We start from the raw sequence: 26,251 nt of genomic DNA, 5'->3' as shown, positions 1-26,251 counted from the left end.
CGAGCTGACGAGTCTTTCATGGAAGAAGCGATGTCCCTGCTGTAACTCGGGCAGAGTGCTGGGACACGCCACTCCGAGCCTCCCTGCCGACTACCTACCGCCCGCCCCTCGAGTGGGAGGCGTACTCGGCCGGCCTCCGTACCGAAATACCCCGGGGCAGCTGTCAGTACGAGTTCCAGGCGCGCAGCTCACCGCCTCCCGTCATCGCGCGCGACGCTTTCATTACGCTGAAACGAGCGCATCAAAAGCCACACACTTCCTTGTCCGAATCGCAGCCGTTGCCTTCGGCCGAACGCGTGCGCGGTACCAGGGTGGAGAAAAACGACCTGGTGATATGACTACAGCAAGCTCGGGGACACGGAATCGACTCCTCCAAGTAACCGTTGTGATATTTAGTCGGAAGACGGGTTTGTTACAACTCCCCGCGCTTCTCTATCCTGCGCGACCCTCATCTTTCTGCAGAACTGCTGCACCCTACAACCGTTTCAACCTGCTTACAGTGTTAGTGCCCTGGTCTCCTACAATTTTAAATTCTTACATACCGCCTCCGCCACTCTATTACCAAACTAAGAATTGCTTCCAGTTTCGCTATGTGCCCTATCAGTAGGTCCCTTCCTTTAGACCAGTTGTGTCATAAATTTCGTTCTTCGTCAATTCGAAGTCGAAAGGCATCGCAGTGCAGCGGCAGCCATAAACCAACAGCCTATCAGCGACGAGCGAGTGAAGGTGTGTGCATTTTAACCAGTTTCCCCCAGTTAAATGCTGTACTAAAGACTGCAGTTACTAAATAAGTTACGTGAAGATGATGATTTCAGGTGAAGAGACGAAGCAATGCTAACTTTAAATTCCTTTCCAATACTGGTTATGCCCCCCCCCCCCCCCCCCCCCCCCGCCATGAACCATAGAGCCCAGGCAAAATTGTGGTTCCTGAAGAGGGGCAGCAGCCTTTTCAGTAGTTGCAAGGGCAACAGTCTGGATGACTGACTGATCTGGCCTTGTAACGCTAACCAAAACGGCCTTGCTGTGCTGGTACTGCGAACGGCTGAAAGCAAGGGGAAACTACAACCATAATTTTTCCCGAGGGCATGCAGCCTTACTGTATGGTTAAATGATGATGGCGTCCTCTTGGGTAAAATTTCCGGGGGTAAAATAGTCCCCCATTCGGATCTCCGGGAGGGGACTAATCACGAGAACGTTGTTATCAGGAGAAAGAAAACTCGCGTTCTACGGATCGGAGCGTGTAATGTCAGGTCCTTTAATCGGGCGGGTAGGTTAGAAACTTTGAAAAGGGAAATGGATAAATTAAAGTTAGATATAGTGGGAATTAGTGACGTTCGGTGGCGGGAGGAAGAAGACTTCTGGTCAGGTAAATACAAGGTTATAAATACAAACTCAAATATGGGTAATTCAGGAGTAGGTTTAATAATGAATAGGAAAATAGGGATGCTGGTAAACTACTACAAACAGCGCAGTGAAAGCATTATTGCGGCCAAGATAGATACGAAGCCCACGCCTACCACAGTAGTACAAGTTTATATGCCAACTAGCTCCGTAGATGAAGAGATTGATGAAATGTATGACGAGATAAAAGAAATTATTCAGATAGTGAAGGGAGACGAAAATTTAATAGTCATGTGTGACTGGAACTCGATAGTAGGAAAAGGAAAAGAAGGAAACGTAGTAGATGAATATGGAATGGGAGTAAGGAATGAAAGAGGAAGCCGCCTGGTAGAATTTTGCACAGAGCATAACTTAATCATAGCTAACACTTGATTGAATAATCATGAAAGAAGGTTGTATACATGGAAGAAGGCTGGAGATACGGGAAGGTCTCAGATGGATTATATAATGGTAAGACAGAGATTCAGGAACAAGGTTTTAAATTTTAAGACATTTTCAGGGGCAGACGTGGACTATGACCACAACCTATTGGTTATTAACTGTAGATTAAAACTGGAGAAGCTGCAAAAAGGTGGGAATTTAAGGAGATGGGACCTGAATAAACTGAAAGAACCAGAGGTTGTATAGACTTTCAGAGAGAGCATTACGGAACGATTGTCAAGACTGGGGGAAAGAAATACAGTAGAATAAGAATGGGTAGCTTTGAGAGATGAAGTTGTCAAGACAGCAGAGGATCAAGTAGGTAAAGAGACGAGGGTTAATAGAAATCATTGGGTAACAGAAGAGATATTGAATTTAATTGATGGAAGGAGAAAATACAAAAATGCAGTAAATGAAGCAGGAAAAAAGGAATACAAACGTCTCAAAAATGAGATCGACAGGAGATGCAAAATGGCTAAGCAGGGACGGCTAGAGGACAAATGTAAGGATGTAGAGGCGTTAAGACAGATACTGCCTACAGGAAAATTGAAGAGACCTTTGGAGAAAAGAGAATCACTTGCATGAATATCAAGAGCTCAGATGGAAACCCAGTTCTAAGCAAAGAAGGGAAAGCAGAAAGGTGGAAGGAGTGTATAGAGGGTCTATACAAGGGCGATGTTCTTGAGGAAAATATTATAGAAATGGAAGAGAATGTAGATGAAATAGGAGATATGATACTGCGTGAAGAGTTTGACAGAGCACTGAAAGACCTAAATCGAAACAAGGCCCCGGGAGTAGACAACATTCCGTTAGAACTACTGATGGCCTTGGGAGAGCCAGGCCTAACAAAACTCTACCATCTAGTGAGCAAGATGTATGAAACAGGCGAAATACCCTCAGACTTCAAGAAGAATATAATAATTCCAATCCTAAAGAAAGCAGGTGAAAATTACCGAACAATCAGTTTAATAAGGCACAGCTGCAAAATACTAACGCGAATTCTTTACAGACGAATGGAAAAACTGGTAGAAGCCGACCTCGGGGAAGGTCAGTTTGGATTCCGTAGAAATGTTGGAACTTGTGAGGCAATACTGACCCTACGACTTATCTTAGAAGAAAGATTAAGGAAAGGCAAACCTACGTTTCTAGCAATTGTAGACTTAGAGAAAGCTTTTGACAATGTTGATTGGAATACTCTCTTTCCAATTCTAAAGGTGGCTGGGGTAAAACACAGGGAGCGAAAGGCTATTTACAACTTGTACATAAAGCAGATGGCAGTTGTAAGAGTCGAAGGACATGAAAGGGAAGCAGTGGTTGGGAAGAGAGTGATTTTTTGTTTGTTTGGGGTTTAAGGGCGCTCAACTACTGACGTCATTTACGCCCAGTCACAATTGTTAGAGCACATAGAATCTAGTAAAACTCAAGGGGGAGGGCGGGGGGGGGGGGGGGGGGAGGACACCAGAAAGTTCTTACAAAGATGCAGAGAAAATAAGTGAAGGAGTTAGATGTCTTTGGACAAGCCAGTCAAAGTAATGAAACGAAGAACACGAGCAGCTGCTCGAGCGTCATCAGCTAAAATATCCTTCAAAGTAGATGGCAGAGACAGGACAACACGAGATTGACTAAAACGGGGACACGACAATAAAACATGGCGCACTGTTAATGCATGACCACAAGGGCACTGCGGGGCTGGGTCACCGGAGAGCAGGTAGCGGTGGCTAAACCGGCAATGCCCAATCCGCAACCTGGTCAGAAGGACCTCTTCTCGCCGAGATGGTCGGGAGGAGGTTGTCCAAGCAGTTGGGAACGGTTTTACTGCCCGGAGCTTGTTTCCTTGAAGTCGCCAAACAATAAAAACGGCGGAGGAAGCTGAACAATCAAGTGCATCATGTCAGCCCGACTAACTGCGGATGACGATGGAGTGTAGACGGTACAAACGGAAAAAGTAAAGGCAGAAAGAGTAATACGGACAGCTACTGCTTGGAGTGGGGTGGTCAATGGGATGGGATGGGATGGGATGGTAATAGACATCGTCCCGAACGAGCAACATGACCCCACCATGAGCTGGAATACCGTCCACAGGGGTGAGGTCAGACCGCTCAGAGGTATAGTGGGTAAAAGCAATACGGTCAGTTGGGCGCAACTTGGTTTCCTGGAGACCAAGGACGAGCGGACAGTGCAGGCGGAGGAGCAGTTGTAATTCCTCCCGATTAGATCGAATACCTCTTATGTTCCAATGTAACAAAGCCATCGCTAGTCAGAAAAAAGGGGGAACGAAACGGGTGAAGAGCTGGTCACCTCGACGGCCGCGGAGGGCCAGGTTGCAAGGGAACAACGCTACAACCGGCGGGAGGCGGATCCGGTTCCATCGACTCGTCGCCAGCTGCGGCCGCTTTCCCGGGTTGCGTAGGAGGGGCAGCATCATTCGCCGACGAGAGGCCAGCTGAGCGCCTCGCAGCAGAGCGTCCCGGCGAAACTGAGGACGGCCGGGAGCAGCGACTCACGGATGGAGCGTCAGACGAAACGCGCCGGGTTGGAGAGGGGGATAAAGACTTCTCCTTGGAGGCCTTCTGGGAAGTCCGATGAGGCACGGGGATGGTGGGCTGGACCCGAAGAAGGTCCTCACGCGCGGGGTCCGTTTTGGAACGCCGGACCTCGGAAGCCGGGGTCCGGAACGTTTCCCCGATGGACGCCTGAGAAGAGGATCGCTTCTCAGGCGGCGGAGGGGGAGGAGGAGGAAGGGTGGCCCCTGGGGCAGAGGGGGCAGGGCCCGCGAGGGAGTAGGATTTGGAAGGGAGGGATTTGGGAGGCGGAGGCATAGACCCCAGATGGGGTGAGGAGGTGGAGGGGGGACGGGATAGGGGTGAGGATACTGTGGAAGGAGTGGACACGACTGAGGCAAACGAAGTTGTCAACGTCACGGGATGGAGGCGGTCATACTTCTTCCTGGCCTCAGAATAAGAGAGGCGATCCAAAGTTTTTAATTCTTGAATCTTCTTCTCCATCTGATACACAGGGCAGTCTAAAGATCTAGGCGAGTGGATGCCAGGACAATTGACGCACTGAGGTGGTGGGGTGCATGTATGTTCCTCATGAAGAGGACGTCCACAATCGCCACAAAGGGGCTCAGCCTCACACCGTGACATGTGCCCAAAGCGCAAACACCCAAAGCAGCGCATAGGAGGCGGGACGTAAGGTCGCACGTCGCACTGGTAGCACACCACCTTTACCTTCTTCGGGAGAACGTCCCCCTCGAAGGCGAGGATAAAGGCCCCGGTGTCGATGCGACGGTCTTTGGGGCCGCGCTGGACTCGCCGGACGAAATGCACGCCTCGGCGCTCCAGGTTGGCCCTGAGCTTCTCATCAGATTGCAGCAGGAGGTCCCGATGAAAAATAACCCCCTGAGTCCTATTCAGTGCCATATGTGGGGCAATGGGATGTCCCCTAGTCGGTCGCACGCCTGGAGCGCCGCCGACTGAGTGGCGGAGGTGGTCTTTATAAGAACGGACCCCGAACGCATTTTACTGAGAGCCTCGATTTCCTCGAAGATGTCCTCGATGTGCTGGACCAAGAACATGGGCTTGGAGGTGGCGAACGTCCCCCCATCGGTCCGAGAACAGACTAAATAGCGGGGGAAGTACTTCGCCCCAAGCTGGCGGGCCTGTCCTTCCTCCCAGGGAGTGGCCAAGGGTGAAAGGGCAGGAGAATCAGAACCAGAGACAGTACCTTTCTTTTTAAAAGACTCGGCCGCAGAGCGACCCGATACATGTTGACGTTTCATCTGCGAAACGTCCGCCCCGATACCACCCACTCCTACCAGGGGTCACCTGGCAGGATGACCGTTGCCGGGAGTCCTGACGCCCCAAGGAGACGAGCATCTACTCCTTGGCCGACGTGGGGAGGGTGCAGCTCAGGTATCGGCAGTAGGATCCCTGTGTTGTCAGGGGGCTACAACCTAGAGGGTACATGACAACCCCACCACAACGGGCTGGCTACCGTGCTGGATTTCGGGTGCCATGGAAAGTCCATCATGATAGTAGGTGCAGATGGGGACGCACTATGGGCGTAACTTGTGCAACCCATCAGGCGTTTAGGCCCAATTTGAGGAATAGTGGGTGTGGTTACAACGCCGTTACAATGCTGAGTGCCAAGGTCTTAGTGCACTGAGGACCAGTGAGACACCACGTAAGGCGCCCTTCCCCAAAAGGCTCGTACTTCTATAGAATTTTGAAAAATGGAGGTCAAACCCCAAGGGGGACCATCACATGGAAGGCCGAAACGGTTGAAACTCCTTTTAGTCGCCTCTTACGACAGGCAGGAATACCTCGGGCCTATTCTGACCCCGGACCCGCAGGGGGAGGGAAGAGAGTGAGACAGGGTTGTAGCCTCTCCCCGATGATATTCAATCTGTATATTGAGCAAGCAGTAAAGGAAACAAAAGAAAAGGGAGTGCAAGAGTGGGTGCGGTTGTGGATCTGTCAGTGACCAACCGCATTCTATGAAACACAAATTGATCGTCTCGTCTACCAGTGGGATAAATGCCTTAACACGTTTGGTAACTTCATTTGAATGGAACCAAACGGGTCCTGTTGTGACATATGTTAGGTTTTCATTTGACGGCCCCTCTTACACTATGACGTTACAGAACGTAGTTATGGACATGTAACGTCTGTGTGACAGAACGTTTGTTGTCAAACAATTCGTTGCGGGAATTTCCAATAAAACCATATACAGTCTTGTAAATTTACATATATACTATAGTAAGTATGGAAAAAGACATAAAAATGTGAAAAATTTGCAGAATTATGGAAAATTGTAGAAAATGTGGAAAAATAAATAAAATTGTGGAAAATAAGGAAAAATACACTAAATGCTGGAAAAAAGAAAGTACATACATATCTGCCTGGGCGTGGTCTCTCCTGATGCCTCGAATGACCAAAATCGTGTAATATTAAATTTTTTATTAACAAACATTCACACCCTCGTCCTCTCCCTATATCTCGACTGGTGTGACTTAACGTAATTAAAATAAAATTAATTTGTTGTCACAAATAGGCAACCCCGATCCTCTGCCTGTGGGGTACAGCTCAAGAATAAAGTTACCTGCTCAAATGTTCTGGGTATAAAAGCACGAGTGGCGAGGTGGAGGGCTCGGTTGTGTCTTCACCGGTCCAGAGGGGGAGGCGAGGTGTTTCCAGCCATTTAAATTGTTTACAATTGGATGGTAGGGGTCGCCAATTAGTTTTATGTAACACAAGACCATGTGACCGATATCTAGTGGCCTAAGGTGCGTGGATAGGACGAGAGTTCCCATGGATGACCTTGAACAATTTCTGGTGGTTCCCCAGAGGGAGGGGAATGGGGGTGACCTTGAATAAAACTAGCACTATTGGGTAACGTAACAGACACTGGTATCCCACTTTCCACTACCTATTCGATAGGTGTCTGTGCACTTCTGTAAGTCCTTTGTCGGCTCATTTTATGTAATTTAATGTCTATAAAAGGATCGTAATCAAGACAGATCTGCAGCAATGACTATCGCATTCGATTTTCATACCAATTTTTTAGACCAAAGTTTTGTTGATGGCGGAATTCCGGATGTGACTAATATAGTTTATGTAATTTTAAATGACAAGAAAGAACAATTCGTGGTTTTTCCTCTACCTGATGTAAAATCTGCAGTGAAGGTAACTTACTCCATGCTGCCAGAATTTCTGGTAAAGACGAAAGACAAAAACTGCGGGCATTTAATGAAACCTGCTATCCAATTGTGAGAGCGTTGAGGAGCATTAAAATCTGTTTGGTAGCACCGTGCCTACTAATCCATCGACGGCAAACACAGATCAATTAAAAATATGGCGTCCTGAGCTATCGACCAGTAAGTGTCGATATCAACATTGGCCTCCCCCCCCCCTTCCCCCGCTCTCTCTCTCTCTCTCTCTCTCTCTCCCCCTCTCTCTCTCTCTCTCTCTCTCTCTCTCTCTCTCTCTCTCTCTCTCTCTGTGTGTGTGTGTGTGTGTGTGTGTGTGTGTGTGTGTGTGTGTAGGTCCTCTAGACTACAGTAAGCAGGGTCAAACAGACGTAGGTTGCAATCGTTATTCGGTGATGGAGAGATCTGCACAGAACAGACTAGCGTGGGGACATGTACGAACCAAGGCTCCGGACTGAAGATGGCAACGACGACAATAGAGTGATTCAGAAATCTCCACAGTGCAAGCTGAAGAAACTATCTCGAAGAGTAAATTTAAAATAGCTACAAAGTTCGTGATTCAGGTGCTAATGCTGTAGATCCATGCAGCTGAGGCTAACGGGAAAAAGTGAATACCGAACGTGACGTCCTCCGTAGAAAACCATCTTCAAGCCAAGACGGCACGGGGCAATATGCCTGACTTCGTGACACGTCTAACGTGTGTGGGGTGTAAGGCGCAGAGCGCGGGCTTATTTTGGAAGGGGAGGTATGCGATGGCGCACTAGGCAGTGCAGTCAAGGAAACAGCTACTGGACTCATGAATTATCTCTATAAGCCTGTCACCGGTCAGAGTACACAGCTAGCTGCCCGCAGCATGATGGTCGTTTCAAGGTCCAGAACAGTTTGCTGGAAACACTGGCTATCTCTAGGACAACAGCACAAAAACGGGAAAACCCTGCTGAGAGTTTAACGTCCAGCTTACTCTGAACCATAAAAGAGCGAGCAGCAACATGAACTGGAGAACGATTGAAAGACGAGTCACAGCGTCGCCCGATATATTTTGAAACAGAGGTAAGCAAACTGCGGAACACGTAAGTGAGGAACGGCTAACGAGGAATTGATCGCTGTTAAGGACATATAGTGGGAAGATTATAGTTTAGCGTCTTCTCAACGATGAATTATAAAAGCAGCACACTCTAACATAGGAAAAGGTTGGGGAAGGAAGTAGGCCGCGTATTTTTCGAAGGAAGCATCCTGCGTTCGTCTCAAGTTATTTAGGAAATCCAAGAAAAACCCAGATTTGGAGGGGTGGACAGGATTTAAACCCTGCTCCGCCCAAAAATGGAACCGGTATCCTAAACTGCAGTTTACAAGTTAACGTTCTACGCACTGTCACAGTTCACAGCCTTGACCACTTGACGCATCTGTTTCCTTTTCAAATTGCGCTCAGTGAACACCGTAAGAAATTTTCTACGTCCGAAAACACTATCCACATCTAGAAAAACAAAAAAAAGATAAATTCTGTTAACTAGCAACCGTTGTTTACGGGAATTGAAGTTTTACAGAGGATATTCAAAGTTGTAACTATCCCCTCCAAAAAATTAAGTTAGCTCATTAATTTTTTGTCTGCAGATACATGCCAGCAGTCCACGTACGCACTGAAATCTCGGTGCTACAGTACCGTAGCAAGCCAGCAGAGGAACCAAAGGAAAGTCGCGCAGCCCACTGGCTCTAGTAGCGGCGCGCTACTGTACTATGGCGCAGCGACTTTAATGTGTACCGGGACTGGAGGCGTGCACTGACGAAGAGAGAGAGAGAGAGAGAGAGAGAGAACTAACTTTACTTTTTCGAAGTGATAATTATAACTGCATGACTACTTCTTGTACAAACAGAGCAGTGAAAACTGAAATGACTGTATGGCGTTATTGGCCAGCAGACCCCGTCTGGGGTTCTTCGGTCGCCTGGTGCAGGTCATTCTATCTGACGCCACTTCGGTGATTGGCGTGTCAACGAAGGTGGTGTGAAATGATTAGGACAACAGAAACACCCAGTCCCCGAAAGAATAAAAAAACTCGAATAAGGCAGAAGTCGAACCTCTGACTCCGCGAACAAGAGGCAGCGACACTAACCATTAGACCACGAACTGCGGACCTGTACAGCAGTAAGAACTCGGGTCAAGACGTTACAGCACTATTAGGCAGCGCAGCCAGGGAAACAGCTACTGGGCTCACGAGTTATCAATGTAAGCCTGTCACAGGTGAGAGTCCGCAGCTAGCCGTCCGCAGCTCGGTGGTCGTTTCAAGGTCCTGAAAAGTTCGTTGGGAATATTGGCTATCTGTAGGACAACAGCACAAAAACGTGGGCGTCTAAGAATGAATGCAGGAACTAATACCAGGTGCCCGCCCGGCTAGCCGCACGGTCTAACACGCTGTTTCCCGAGCATGAAGGCCTGCCGGTCGCCGGCACGTATCCGCCCGGCGGATTAGAGTCGAGGTCCGGTGTGCCGGTTTTTAAGGCGGTTTTCCATCTGCCTCAGCGAATGCAGACTGGTTCCCCTTATTCCGCCTCAGTTACACTGTATCGGCGATTGCTGCGCAAACACAGTCTCCACGTACGCATACACCATAATTACCATGCAAACACTTGGAGTTACACTCGTCTGGTATGAGACGCTCACGGGGGGTCCACTGGGGGCCGAATGGCACAGTAACCATGGGTTCGGTGTGGGGCGGCGGTGGGGTGGGTGGACTGCTGTGCCCTGTTGTGGGGTTGTGAACCACTGAGGTCTACAGTGGGACGAAGCCTCTCCATCGTTTCTAGGTCCCCCGTTTAATACATACATACTTACACACATACTTACATACATACATTACCAGGTACTAGCAACGATATTAACCTTCCCAGTACGTGTCCATTATCTGGTCACTAACTTTGATCTCGAATTTTGACAGGAACTATTCTCTCAATTGAGATGTCCGACCAAGCCTCATGGCACAGTTCGGACATAAAGCTGTGACTGCCGATAACTGTGTCTTTGATCTGAGCCACGCTCAGATAACTCACCCAGTAATGTGTTGTCTATGAATGATAATGACACATGTTGGAGTCCTGATACCCATCAGTATAGACATCGCTGAAGTGGAAGATTAATTCTGGAAACAGTACCTTCTAACCTAACTAATGGAATATGTTCGCATTTCTAACTTGAACGTACAAAACTAATGCGTAACGGCAATGGAACCCGCATCCCTGTCGCCACCAGTTGCGCATCCGCGTACGCTGTTCGGACTTCGTGCTGCCGTTGTTTAGGAATAGTTATTCCTATGGGGCCAAACTGCTGAGGTCATCGGTCCCTAGGCTTACACGCTACTTAATTTAACTTAAACAAACTTACGCTAAGGACAACACAGACAGACCCATGCCCGAGGGAGGACTCGAACCTCCGACGGGGGAGAAAAAATGGTTCAAATGGCTGTGAGCACTATGGGACTTAACATCTGAGGTCATCAGTCCCCTAGAACTTACAATTACTTAAACCTAACTAACCTAAGGACATCACACACATCCATGCCCGAGGCAGGATTCGAACCTGCGACCGTAGCGGTCTCGCGGTTCCAGACTGTAGCGCCTAGAAACGCTCGGCCACACCGGCCGGCGACGACGGGGGAGAAAAGTTGTTCGTAGTTTGTTTTTCCGTTATGCATTTCACTTTTGAGATTAAAAAAATTTTTTTTTTTGAGGAACAGCACTTCCGGGCTGAAAATAAATGTGCAAGCAGTTCTAGAACGTTTCCCACATTTATGAAAATATCGACTTCGTGTCTACCAAACTTCTGTTACACACGCAGAAAATTGTGCTGTGTCTGCTGGATTATTCATTATTGGAAATTTGTGGTAAGGTCTTATGGGACCAAACTGCTAAGGTCATCGGTCCCTAAGATTACACACTACTTCATCTAACTTTAACTAACTCACGCTAAGGACAAAACACACACACACACACACACACACACACACACACACACACACACACACACACACACACACACACACGCCCGAGGGAGGACTCGAACCTCCGACGGGGAGAGCCGAACGGACCGTGACAAGGAGTCCTAGACCGCGCGGCTACCCCGCGCCGCGATTATTCATTATTCTCACGTTTATTACATTGAGATAATTATTAAGCTCTCAATATATTCCTTAAATTTGATACTTTCTGTACCAAAATATGGCTTAGTTTATTCCTAGTAGTGCAGTACTATACCATGAAATATGAGTTTCTTGCTCCTGTTGCCGGCCGGAGTGGCCGAGCGGTTCTAGGCGCTGCAGTCTGGAACCGCGAGGCCGCTACGATCGCAGGTTCGAATCCTGCCTTTGTGATGTCCTTAGGCTAGTTAGGTTTAAGTAGTTCTAAGTTCTAGGGAACTGATGACCTCAGAAGTTAAGTCCCATAGTGCTCACAGCCATTTGAATCATTTTGCTGCTGTTGGCAGTAATGCAACAGTTGTGCTCGATTCCTCATATTGTTGATACAGAAATTATAAAGCCGTTGTTGTACTGTATTTACTGATACTAGTGCACCAGAGGGTATAGACTACGCTAGATTTTCAAATTGTTAGTTGTACAGTGTTATCAAAAAGTCAGTACAAATTTGGAAACTTAATAAACGACGGAATAAAGTAGATAGAGAGCTAAAACTTGACACATATGCTTGGAATGACATGATAAACCAAAGTATTGCTAAACGCGTGAAAGATCTCTTGTGCACGTCGTTTGGTGATGATCGTGTGCTCAGCCGCCACTTTCGTCATGCTTGGCCTCCCAGGTCCCGAGACCTCAGTCCGTGCGATTATTGGCTTTCGGGTTACCTGAAGTCGCAAGTGTATAGTGATCGACCGACATCTCTAGGGATGCTGAAAGATAACATCCGACGCCAATGCCTCACCGTAACTCTGGACATGCTTTACAGTGCTGTTCACAACATTATTCTTCGACTACAGCTATTTTTGAGGAATGATGGTGGACATATTGAGCATTTCCTGTAAAGAACATCATATTTGATTTGTCTTACATTGTTATGCTAATTGTTGCTATTCTGATCAGATGGAGCGCCATGTGTCGGACATTTTTTGAACGTTTGTATTTTTTTGGTTCTAATAAAACCCCACGTCATTCCAAGCATGTGTGTCAATTTGTACCTCTCTATCTACATTATTCCGTGATTTATTCAGTTTTCAAATTTATACTGACTGTTTGATCACCCGGTATATCAGATTCTAGTCGCGGATACACGTGGACTTATTCAAGTATTAGTTGGAAAAAAAATTCAAATGTTAATCGTCCTGAATCTGTTTTATCGATATGTACTGGTAACATTCTGACATATTTATAATGTAGAATGAAATGCTTGATATAGGTCTCTAGATATTGACTGTGTCAGCATGGTAGATCGGACAGCCTGGAAGTGCATTTTAGGTGGTTTTCTATACCCAACTGGGAAAATACCTGCGTGGTTTTCGTCTCCGAAACACAACACATGAGCAGCTGAAACATAAAGAACGAAACATAAAGATGATTCGCAGACAGCTGACTATATAACTGCTACCTCTTGATCACCTTTAGGATAAGCTGAAAATGTGGCGACAAGAAAGCCATCCGATGAAATGATTAAGCTCATTGGGCGAAAAATTAGTCACCCCCAAGATACATGGCGCTAATACCGCGTAACACCAACTCTGTCCCTGATGAAGGCCTCAAATTCATCGAGGATGTGAGTAACGAGGTTTTTTTTAAGTACGCTGTATCCTGCTGGAGGCACTGATGGTTAGATCCTGTATAGTTAACAAACTGCGCGACTATTGACTGCTACGTTTCAGCCGCTGTTCCAACAAGTCCCAGGCGCTCCGAAGTGACCTGTGTGCTCTTTTAAGTGGGTGACTAACATTTTGTCCGGCGATCTTACAGTAATGCCAAGTGCAGGGTGAATGGCTGCTCGTCAAGTTGCAGTACCCAGGAAAGTCGGGAATCACGCCAAAGACAAATGTTTTCAGCATGGTCCCAGCGACATTTCCATATTCCCTTCCCCTCCCCTCCCCCCCTGTTTTTCGCAGATGCGAAAGGGGGAGGGGGTGTACCATGAGGAGGGGGATTACCCAGCCACGATTAGAGGGAAATAGAATGAACGGAATTTCTGTGTGGTTCCAACTGAGGCTCGCCTTGCTTCATTCCAGGGTCACTGTCGATAATATCTGGGTACAAAGACCCGAAAGACCACAACAGCCGGCGTAGCCCAAAACACGTACGGAAAGAAAAGCGTATAGAGCGAGACGGCGGTGTGTACGGACTCTTCTGGAGTGAGCTGCCCCATCCTCGGACAGAGCGCCCCCCTGGTCCGCGCAACGCCGGCAGCTGGCCAGCATTGTGCCGGCGGCATTCCGGCCCAGCTTCCCAGCCTCATTGATCTGTTTCACCACCCGCCGAGGCGCAAGCCGCGCCAACTATTACGACCACAATGCCGACCCACTTCGCAGCAGCTAAAAGTGAAGGGCATCTTCGATTAAAGGGGAACACCGGTCGTTAACAGGGGCATTCCTTTGCTCCGAGTTGGACTTGGTAAAATATCGATTGGTGCTTAAAAACCGATGTAAATCGGGGTAAAAACACAAAATAATGATACTCATGTTTGAACTCGGATTTCAACTATAGCTACCGGAAACTTTATTTCCGTCAGTAACTCGGAAACGAGAGTAGAATGTAGTGGAATCAGTAGAAATCAGGAGATGCTGGGGGAAAGAGATTGGAAACGGGACACTTATAGTAGCGGATATGTTTTGCTATTTGGGCAGCAAATTGACAGATGATGGCGGAAGTAGAGAGGATATAAAATGTAGATTGGCAATGGCAAGAAAAGTGTGTCCGAAGAAGAGAAATTTGTTAACATCAAATCTCGATTTAAGTGTCGGGAATTCTTTTCTGAAAGTATTTGCCTAGAGTGTAGCCATGTATGGAAGTCAAAGATGGACGATAAACAGTTTACATAAGAAGAGCATAGAAGCTTTTGAAATGTGGTGTTACAGAAGAACGTTAAAGATCAGGTGGATAGATCACTTAACTAATGAGGTGGTACTGAAGAGAACTGGGGAGAAAAGCAATTTGTAGCACAACCTGAGTAGAAGAACGGTTCAGCTGATAGGACACTCTGAAACATCAAGGGATCACCAGTTTAGTGACGGAGGGAAATGTGGGGTTCGTGGAAGGAGTTCAAGAGATGAATACAGTAAGCAGATTCAGAAGGGTGAAGGGTGCAGTAGTTATTCGGAGATGAAGCGGCTCGCACAAGATAGAGTAGCTTGGAGGGCTGCATCAAACCAGTCTTCGGACTAAAGACAACGACGACGACAACTAAGGAGGAGCAGAGGTTACGCTCCCACAGGCCACTCGAAGAATATGGTGGACAGCCTTTATCCCAGCACCACTACACAGTTCCGTGTGGCAGCTTCCGCCACACATGCGGACATTCCCCGTGTCCAAGTCTTATTCTCTGTATTTACAATCATACCATCTGCGGTAACTCAAAACTCTGAAGGATCGCAGCTAAATCTCACCTGGTGGTATCCTCATTGAGGGTACCTCTCTCCACCACCCTGTATTCAGATCATATGAGAGATTATTACTTGAACGAAATGGACCATGCCAGGAAATCTCACAATTAGACATCGTGAACACTGAGCTCCTGATTGCCCAAACTTTTGTTGTATTGTTTTTACAAGAGAACTTTTCTGGCGTATCGCAGGTGGGCGTAGGTGAACCGTGAGAAAAACTGTGAGGGGTCTGATTCCACAGTATCAGTAACAATGCGCATGATTTGATGTGTTGCACAGCCACTAAATTTACGACGACACTGTTTAGCCTAACCCGTACTCATCGCCGGAATTGAAAATAGTAAAGGCAAAAGATGCAGCGTGGATATAGAGGAACACTGAGATTTCACATTTCTTAATCAGAATATTATTTGTCATTTTGAATTTGTCACTAATTCACTGAAGGTGAATGCTCTACACGGTATATCAAGATATTGAAGACGTCTGTCGTGGCATTTGCATCTGCTGGCAATCAGATAATGTGCTCCTCCACTTTCACAAAATAATGTGATGGCACAATTATGAATATTTAATTTGTACCCTACACTGCAGATAAATAACTTCTACAGGAAACGAAAACAGCGATTTTCGTAACAGGTCTGTGTCTAGAAATCAAGTACTGGTCGATGTCACGTGATTATTATTCCGTTCTGCCTTTAAAAAAGAGGGAAAGTTGAAAATTTGTGCCGGACCGAGATTCGAACCCAGGTGTCGGGCTTATTAGACACATGCGCTGACCACTGCGCCATCCGGACACTGGCCGTCACAACTGCACGGACTACCCTAGTACGATTCGTCAGGCCCAGATTCTCAAGTTACCCATACACTGTTGATGTAGTCATCGTTGCCCATTATCCTCATTACTCGTGGCATTTCGCCGACTCTCGTAAGATTTCGATCTTCGTGTGCATCATTGGTCGTTACCGCCTTAATTACGTATGTGGTCTGTGTTCTTTTGGATGTGTCCGAAAGAACAGACACCGTTTTGATCCTGCAGCCACTATGAATCAAGACACTAAGGAATTAATGACAATTGCTGCCTTGTCCGAAAGAACAAACAGCACGCATTCATATTACTGATTCGCCTAGATGGGCAAAGGATCCGCCTTCTTTAGTGCGGATGCACAAACACGACCGACCTTCAGCAGGTATCTCAGAGTAGCGAGCATTGAGGAATGGTCAGCGACTGTGGGCAGGTGGCGCTAGGTGGTCATGTGGGTCGGACGAAAGGCGTGCTGGGATAGTCCGCGAACTTGCGATAAACACACGGTCCGGGTGGCACGGTGGTTGACGCAATTGCCTAGTAAGCACGAGGTCTCGGGTTCGAATACCGGTCCGGTGCACAATTTCACTCGTCACCGCTGATTCCCAATCCCAAAGCAGCTGACATCAACGGTCCTTTTCCTTTCTCCACCTCCATCTTCAATTTACATAGTGATGTATCGAAGCTTCGGATTCCGCGTGGAGTCAGTTCTTTCGGACGTACACTTTCCCTAGAAACTGTACGCCGCATATTGTCAGCATACGCGCCAGGGTGGTCGTTCCCTCAAGAAAAGAACTTGACCGTTAATTATTGGCTAACCTGTTCCCCAAACAACGACATCACAAGATGAATTTCAGTCTGCAAATTATTTGTATATTCTGAACGTGACGACTCCACACGCATCAAAAAGTCACACGTGTGTATATGCCTCATGTTCACTATCTCCTCTTTCGAGAACGTTTATTGACTATCTGATTTACTGCTTGCCTTTCTTCACCAAACTAGGAATTATTTATTTCACTGTGACAAATCCAGCTTATGAATAGTCAGTTTTGTCTTTTCGCGAGGTAGTTAACTTTAGCGCCCAATGACAAACTCGCGTTAGTTTTTCGCGGCATTGTGATGCAACAGTATTACTCATGTGGAAGCCAAGGGGCAATTACGCCCCACCTTGAAAGAATCGCGCCTTTCTTGTGGTGTCACGCACCCAGTGGCGTGGACTGCACGCTATCGGACACTACTGTAAAACCTGGGATGTTTCATCTTTGCTTACAAATTCTAAAGCGTACTGCACATAAATGAATAGCAATTATAGCTTTAATTCATATAAAACCGCCACTTTATTATTGAATATCTACGTGACAGTAATAAAAGAATGAGTAAAATAATATTCTTCTGTAAGGGAGATTGTATCCTAGCCTGAGGACCTGCTGTGCTATTTGTCTGGGAATGTATACGTTGGGTCCGTGAGGTACAGAAATACGAGAAGACCGAGCAAGAAACCTTCACCACTTTATTCCATAAAACAATTCACAGTGACGTGCACGCTACGCTGACCCACCATCACTATGTCTGTCACCCTAGCACCGCATAATCACGGACTTATGGCGACTCGATTGTGAGCCGAGAAAGACGCTTATTCCGCGTTCGAAACACGCAAGCTGAAAACAGCTTTACTGCGTACAGGCGGCCAGCGACTCGACCGTGTGTGTGGTGGCGCTCTGTGGCCGGCGTGTACTGCCAACACCAGCAGTTTGTCTGCATTCCGAGATAGCGGCAGCTCGCTTGCGTGAACACACGAAAGAAAGGGAAAGTACAGTTTAAGACAGACTAAAGAGTTCAACGTAAATATAATTGACATAGAAAGCAAGCCTCAAAGAAAATGAAGAATGGAGAAACCGCTTGTCCTAAAGGCATCCTTCGAGAGAATGCTCCGTATCCAAAAATAGATATTTTGGTCGAGATAGTAATTAGTATCTGACAACACTGGATGAAGTACTGAAGGAAAAGAAATTAGCCTATTTAACACCAACATACAAAAATGTGAGCCGTGACAATGTGTAATAATTATAGAGGTATTAGTGTAATTTCAGTTACTGGAAGGCTATATGGATGGTACATAAGAGAAAGGACACATTTAGGAATAGATATTGAGGAGCAACAGTGCAGTTCCCATGTAAGCAGGCAATGTATTAATAACATCTTCGTGATAAAACACGTGGTAGGGAAGAGGGATAAGGTGGCACAGAGAGATGTACCTAATGTTTTTTACTGCTTTATAGAAACATGGTGGTTACGTGGGTCTGTGCCACACTATAAAACTTTAGATCCCGAGTTTAACGAGCGGTTGTTCTGTCACTTGCCGATTCTTTTACATCTGACACAGATTTACACATGTGAATAAATGCACAGTGGTTCGGAATCCATGTCGAACCATAGGTCCCCCATAAGCGTCTGAAGGTCCTAGGAAGGCAGAGCAATGGCATACCACCTTCATTAGGACCATGCTGCTTGAAGCACTGTGGTGTTCAAAACCAACCAGGACAGTTTTATGGTAACATCCCTATTGTAAATTTATATAAGATACGATTAATACGTGGCGTGAATAGAAACTACGTATCATAATATCAAAACTTATATGAAGGTATGAAAGCGAGGTTGAAGCTGGGAGACAAGCTGTCTGCAACAATGAGAATATGCCAGCGATTGCACCAAGGCAGCTATTTTATCTCCAACCCTTTGTTCGATTCACTTTAACGAAATTCTAAAATAATGGTAAAGGAAACGTGGAGGACTGGAACTGAATATAGGAGATGATTTTTTATGCGATTTCCTGTTAGTGGTGATCTCAGCCACTGATGATTTTGATTTACCGTAGATTGCTGGGAGAGTTATCGAACACAAATGAAAAGGCGCAACCTAAAGCAAATTTCACAGAAACAAAATATCTAGCAGAAAAGCAGCAGAATGACGACAGTGATGCAAATGTCGCAACTATCCAGTTCTTGTGCGGAATGTAAGCAGTTAAGTGTGTTAATATGAGCGTGTAGTAGATTAGCATGATTAGGGAAAGACCCGCATATCGCCTCCGAGCTCTAGGGAACTCTCTTCCCCAGTTAGCGACCTATGCGGCAGCCACAGGGAGAGCACACGGGCGCGGCCACGAAACAATACGAGTGTGTTACACCGGTACGACTATGAAGGGGAAACAGAAACTAGCGTGCTCTCCGTGCTCGATGCCTTACGGCTTTTGCCCTCCACCCTGTACAGATTGTACCAGAAGCTGTGACTTGTGGGCCCATATCACGTTCCAGTCGCTTAAATATGAAGGCTTGAGGCTCCACATCGTAAGTACAGCTGTGGGTGCAAGTTACTGCCATATGACACGGTATATGGTTTATTTCAGTCACTGCTTAGATGAAATGTTTACTGGCTATAACGGTTTAGATTCTGTTCATTATAAAAAGCACATAAATAATTTTTGGCCCATGGCTGCGCTAAAAAGCCCTTGGAGTCAACATTTCGTCCCAGAGGAACCTCATGGAAACGTTGACTCCTAGTATATTTTATTGCAACCATTCGCCAAGAAATATTATTCATATGCTACTGATAACTACAAGAGTTGTAATTGGTAGATCCAATAAACATAATTATGTGAGCATAAACTTTATAGCGAAAAGTAACGTGGTAACTGATGCTCTCAGCCAGTAACATGGAAAATATGAGCATGTAAGATAGTGACATCATCCACGCTGCTTCATCAAAATGTTTGAGAATACTATTTTGAGGTGTGGACGTGTCTAAGCATTATACTTTGTGAGCTCATTCGTCAAGTTCAACTCACGTGTGAAGTATGCGTCTTTCATTGCGATGCTTGACGCTACATTTTACCAGTCTTAATTGCGCTGTACTCTCTCTAGTTTCGGCTCTCTTTTGGACTCAGTATACAGAACTTGCTGTCTTGTTTTCCTCTTGGGTTTATTGTCTCCCATGCAACGAATAACATTTACACTAAGCGAAACGAGACTCTTTGATGTGTCTACCTCCGCGGCGAAACAGCCTCGCGCAGCTTGTCCTAGGCCAAAACTAACTGAATCCGTAATTTTGCTGATCTGATCTCGAACATTGACCGACATAGGAAGCAAAACAAACATCAGGACTACAATGCAAGTGCGTAGAGTGGAAGCGGAAGCCAGATCCAGCAACAACTGATGACGCCTGATTACGAACCGACGAGTTGAAGGATCAAACAAGATTGTTTCCAGTCAGATATCAGTACCTGATGGCCCATAAAGACGGCAAAAACTGACTATCTCTAGCTCACACATACATACTCATTTCCAGTTCTTTATCAGTAGTACCAATATTAGTGCCAAAATGTTATCAAATTCAATCGTTTTTACTTGCCGTGTTACGATACAAAGTTTTCCTTCTGGACTGATACAGTCCTGAAGTTAGACTGACCAGCAAGACTGGGTCGAGAAAATTTTCCCCCTCAAGTCAACGTATCATTTGGCTCCCCCGCCTCACAAATAAGTTGGCTTTCTGTGGGAAGAGTTTGACTGAGAAACTAACTACAGAAACGGATGTAGCTTTGATTCATCGAAATGAAACTTTTTTTTTATGACCTGAAATTTCCCTCGCCATGTATGGCAAGACGCTAGTTACGAGGAGCGACCAGCAGTCCGTGCTGCGTCGCCGATTCGACGGAGATACGTGTGGGTCTCGTATCGCCGTCGTCCCAGAGTGAAGCAGTTGAACTACTTCTCTGCCGATGCGGTTTGCTTCTGCGTCGTATCGCCAGTTGCACCCAACATTGTATCGCATATTATATCGCGTCACTGTCAACAACGTCTTTTAGTGGCTGGTTGCTGTTTTTACTTTATTGTAAGACTTAAGCCGTATCATCACAGATTCACTGCAGTCAAAGCAATAGTTAAATGTGGGCTCGAAAAGTAACCGAGACAACTGGGGAAGTTTTCGAAATTGCACCTCCAGAGAAAATGACAATGTGGTTCCAAAATCAAAAACTTGTCGACTGCCAGTTTCGCCGAAGAAGTTAGAAGAATTGGAATTTTTTAAACTTGACCTGCTTAGCGCGTACTTGTGTGGAAGGTTTCAGTTTTCACTCTATTAGCTATTATCGTGATATTTCAATGCGATGGCGATGTTTCAGAAAATTGTAAAGCAAGTTCGTAATGCTGTCTAACCAAGAAGCTGAGCCAATCGATTTACATTCAGTTGCAGAGTTCCTTTAACAACATAACGTTGACTTCTTCCAGTTGGAAAGTAAGGATGTGTTTCCACACTTAAGTGATTTTTGGATACAAATAGTTATTTATACATTTACTATGTCAGTTGTAGGCAATGAAAACATTGTGACTCCATTATGTGAGCGTAAACTTTATAGCGAAAAGTAATGTGGTAACTGATGCTCTCAGCCAATAACATGGAAAATATGAACATGTGAGATAGTGACATCATCCTCGATGCTTCATCAAAATGTTTGCGAATACTATTTTGAGGTGTGGAAGTTCTTCAGGGGAAGAAAAACGGTTTCTTAAAAAATAACAAAGTGATACAGATGAAGTTGCTGCAGGCGTAGCTAAATAGCAGAAACCTAGTTCTTGACAGAGTAAGAGAAATCTATGCAGTTTCAAATCTCAAATAATGGAGTTACTGATTACTGGAATTACGAAGTTTTCACGGACAGAGCGAGTTATGAGTTTTTCATTGCCTACGTTCGATATGTAAAAACCTAAATTTTTTATCACAAAGCAGGGCAAATATGACCAGCGCTCGCAACTGCCCTCCTACTGAAGCAAACATTTTGAGCTATTCTGAGCTACTTTAGTAGGAAACATGTCGTCAAACTCAGATGCGCCACGCTTTCCATAGAATCTATATGTGTCGCAAGCACGAGCTGCCCCTCTGCATAGCAGGGAACTTCCAAACCAGCAAAGAAAAACTCCTGATGAAATGACAACTGCCAACTCTTGAACGGAATAGTCTGCAGGTAGAAGTAGTATATCTATGGGGATTTTGGTCCTCTTCAGGCGGCACTAGTGCAGAAGAGGGCTCACGTGGACTGCCTACATCACCAATGACCGAGAGTGCCTGATGTTATCAATATGCCAATGGTGGAAAATTTAAAAATTAAAGATGGCAGGAACTTTAAAAACCCAAGGTGGTAGATAATTTAACGACCCAAGATGGCAGATATTTTAACGACCCAAGATGGCAGATATTTTAACGACCCAAGATGGCAGATATTTTAACGACCCAAGATGGCAGATATTTTAACGACCCAAGATGGCAGATATTTTAACGACCCAAGATGGCAGATATTTTAACGACCCAAGATGGCAGATATTTTAACGACCCAAGATGGCAGATATTTTAACGACCCAAGATGGCAGATATTTTAACGACCCAAGATGGCAGATATTTTAACGACCCAAGATGGCAGATATTTTAACGACCCAAGATGGCAGATATTTTAACGACCCAAGATGGCAGATATTTTAACGACCCAAGATGGCAGATATTTTAACGACCCAAGATGGCAGATATTTTAACGACCCAAGACAGCGGATAATTTAAAGACCCAAGACAGCGGATAATTTAAAGACCCAAGATGCAGCATAATTTAAAAATCTAAAATGGCACATATTTTAAAAATCCAAGATAGTGGGGTGGGGAGAGAATTCAAGATGGCATTCTCAGGAGACTGAAAAATCCAAGATGGCAGGAAATTAATAAAAAGAGAACAAATCTTACGTCTAAGATGGTGGAACAGCCCAGCTGTACTTTGCAACACCTCACCCATAGCTCCCACTCATGTTCATAAATATTTATCTAAACATTACGTAAAGGATGTAACTCACTGAATTTCCACAACTAAAAATACTTTGCAGGCCATTAAAATGAAACAGTCAATCGCAAGGTAGCCATCATAGTCATGCTGAGAAACATCCAAACATTTAAAAGTATTTATCCACAAAATTATGTAAAGGAGCACTTGTATACAAGTAAAGTTCGATTGCGGTATCACGGGTGATGTAAGGCACAATGGAATCTCAATTATTTTCCACATTTTAGTTGTTCTACAATGCTTGTCAAGTATCACAAGGCAAGGAGTCAGCAAGACTGAGCTCACTGACAGAACGTCTCGCTTGTTCCAACAAGCCTTGTCTTGCTAACATCCAATGCATCTGACTTTCAGCTCAGTGTAATGTGACACAGACGAAATATTGGGACAGACACATGGACACTACTTATGATCTAACTTACAGCTTAAAGTGCAACTTATCAACGCGAATTACTAAAGTAAATATGGTATTCCCATGTGTAAATTGGTCTCTAATCAACCAGACAGTGGCCCAACGCAGAGTATTAGCTTCAGCTTGCAGTTCAAAACGTTTTTCATCATCTGCCGTCATACAGTGGAAACTACATAACACATTCACGCAACTACATGCTGAATAGTAAACACACATTCCTGTAGGTAAGAAACGAGAGTTGCTAAGAATGGCGTGGGAGGTAACTAACTTGCAGTACAAAACGTTTGTCATCTTCTGCTGGTAATACTGAATCATTCTGTCACACATTGGAAACTACTATCTTTGAACTGGGTATTTTCCAGAAATTTTATACATCAGAGTTGTTCTGAAACCTTTGCACAATTTACTAGCGTTTGCTATGGGGATGTCAGCTTCTGGGGGCCATTTTTCAGTGTAACTGGGAAATGCGTAACTGTAAAATGGTTAAGCATCAAACGAAATTGTAACAAACTGCGTCTTAAATGGCCATGCATCTCACATGGGCAGGTTGCCACACAATAACAAATTGCCCATACGTCGCCATTGTTGCAAATGAAACTGTAACAAATTGCCCCTACACGTCACCATTTGTGCTAATATGTATACATATGCTTAGTCAGCGACGTATGAGGGGCAATTCGTTAAAAATTTGTTTGTAACAATGGTGATGTATGGGGTAATTTGTTACTCTGTAATAACCTGTCAATGAACATACATGGCGACTTATGAGATAATTTGATACAACTTAGACTGATGTGTAACCAATTTACCACTACCCGTTACCAATTTAGTGGTTGCACTGGAAAATAGCCTCCAGTAGCTGAAACCCCAAGCAGCTGAAACCCCCAGTAGCTGAGCCTTCATAGCAAATACTAGTAAACTGCACAAAGATTTCAGGACAACTCTGATGCATCTATGACAGCATGATTTGTAACTATCAGCTCAAGATGGCACACATTTTGAGCTGCAAGATAAAGCTAATACGCTAGCGATGTTTGGCCGACATTAATGGCGGTTTTAGAGACGTGTTTTTGACGAATTTAGACATGGGAATAACATTGTTTACTTTGGTAATTCTCGGGGACAAGTACCTTTTAAGCTGTAAGCTAGATCCCAAGTAGTGCCCATGTGTGTTTCGGAAGGCTGAGAGGTGACTACCCTTTCTGGCTAGCCACATCTCACTCCTAAGTAGAGACTGAATGGAATAGTATGCTAATAACATATAGAATGGGACAACTGGACTTAGAATCATAATGATGGATATGGTAGTGATCGTAGAGGCTGTACTAGCTCTTTGTGCTTTTTTTTTTTTCCTCTTTTGGACTTTCATATCATGAGGTGTGGAGGCGGACGCTATGCCATCCACGGCAGGCGAGTGCACGGGAGCAATGGACTGTCATAGGGGTCGTTCCCATGGGACGCAGTCTGTGGTGTCATTTCGTAAACTGGGCAGTGAACTCACAGCTGGCAGAAAGCAGAAGAAAAGGGCTTTGTTCGAGGAGATGGACAGGCGTCAGGACACAGTTCGCTCAGGCCTAGGGCAATATGGCAGGATGCAGTTGCAAGGATAAAACTGCAACCTCCGGCTTGTGGACAGTATAGCACGTCCACAATTGGACGAGGAAAACTTGCCAGAGGTGTGAGGAAATTCAGAGAAGTGCTGTTCTGAAGGTGCAGAACTGTAGGCTCAAGCCGCACATAAAATCTTTCACTGGAGATACCATCTTTAAAAAGCATACCAAAAAACACCACTGACTTTATTGTATGGCTGATGGCACTCCAGGTCGACACATTGAGAGTAGAAAGAATTTTCTTCCTTTTTATTTTCTCTCGGAGGTGAAATGGCGCCTGTGGAAGAAACACACCCTATCATTGGTAGCTGGCCTGTGACACGAGTCCTGAGTTTCACTTTTTGGGCACAGATGGGCAGTAAAGAAGGTGACTGGAAGAGGAGTTTTTACGGAGCTGCCGGAGGAAGTACGGGGCGCATTACAGAATTATGCCGTTGTTCAATGTTGACAGCAAAATTGGATATTGGCTACGACACTTAAAGGGCGCGAAAAACTGCCGAAAGGCATGGAGGAATGCACTTTAGACAATTCATGAGCTGTCTTTTCAAAAGAAACAGTCGCAATTGGACTTTCAAGTAATGACATTTGGGCTCCAGCCGTGGAGTAGAAAATACTCAGATTCGCATTACGACGTTTAAGCAGACTTTAGACCAGCAGACTTGGGGGTGGACGGACACAGGTGTGCATGCCTCATCTGGGGTAGCAGATGGCTCCCTCGACTTACGTCGGTTTGATGAAGATCATCGAAGCTCATGGAAAGATTACATTGCAGCATCAGCATGAGAGAGACAGATAATAGCTACAATAACTTGTTGATTCAGATGAAAGCTTTCTAACAGCAATTCTGCCCCAATAAGGTAATTAATTGTCTGCATTCGCTGTCAACTTCACACTTTGCATTCACTGCATATCTACCACACGACTTTGTTATTCTACAATCATGATAAACGAATTGTCATAACCAAACTGACATCGTCGTCCATCTCCAAAACTTGTCAGTAACTAGCTACAGTTCACTGATGTGACCAGCCATATACCACTGGAAGTGAGACTTTGAATAGCGAATGTTCAATCCTTACAAGCGAAGACTGTGAATAGCGAATGTTCAATCCTTGCAAGTTTTAGTATGTTGTTCGCAAAATAAATTCTGAATCTATTGTACCTTCACGATTTTACTGTCATAGTCGGTAAATCCCACGTCACAGGAAGGACAATAGAAAATTCTATGAGACTGCCTCAGAATACAACGCTTTGGACCTCTTATAGAGATCATGTTAATTACACTTTGTTGCATAGCTTTATTAAGCAGCACTGGCTCCCGAGAAGTGATCTGCTGCCGTAATTAGGCCAGTCAGACCGACCAGGTTTAAACCCCAGGGAAGAGAGGAGAGGGAGTGAGGAGACTCACAAAGCGAAATGAATGTCATATTACACCGAGCCGAGAGT

At 45.4% G+C, this 26,251-nt stretch overlaps 2 protein-coding genes across 5 annotated transcripts in view; one reads left to right on the top strand and one right to left on the bottom strand.

Annotated features, from left to right (window-relative positions):
- The window catches only part of LOC126203958 (trichoplein keratin filament-binding protein), an 801,925-nt gene that overhangs the window by 697,633 nt on the left and 78,041 nt on the right, over window positions 1–26,251 (bottom strand). The window lies entirely within an intron of this gene.
- Window positions 1–26,251, top strand: part of LOC126203957 (bromodomain-containing protein 4) — a 233,537-nt gene that overhangs the window by 159,283 nt on the left and 48,003 nt on the right. The gene's annotated exons all lie outside the window — the stretch shown is intronic.

The sequence above is a fragment of the Schistocerca nitens genome, chromosome 9 (genome assembly GCF_023898315.1).
Source record: "Schistocerca nitens isolate TAMUIC-IGC-003100 chromosome 9, iqSchNite1.1, whole genome shotgun sequence".
NCBI lineage: Eukaryota > Metazoa > Arthropoda > Insecta > Orthoptera > Acrididae > Schistocerca > Schistocerca nitens.
Note: the sequence above shows the minus strand (reverse complement) of the source record. Positions and strands in the feature narration are given on the sequence as shown.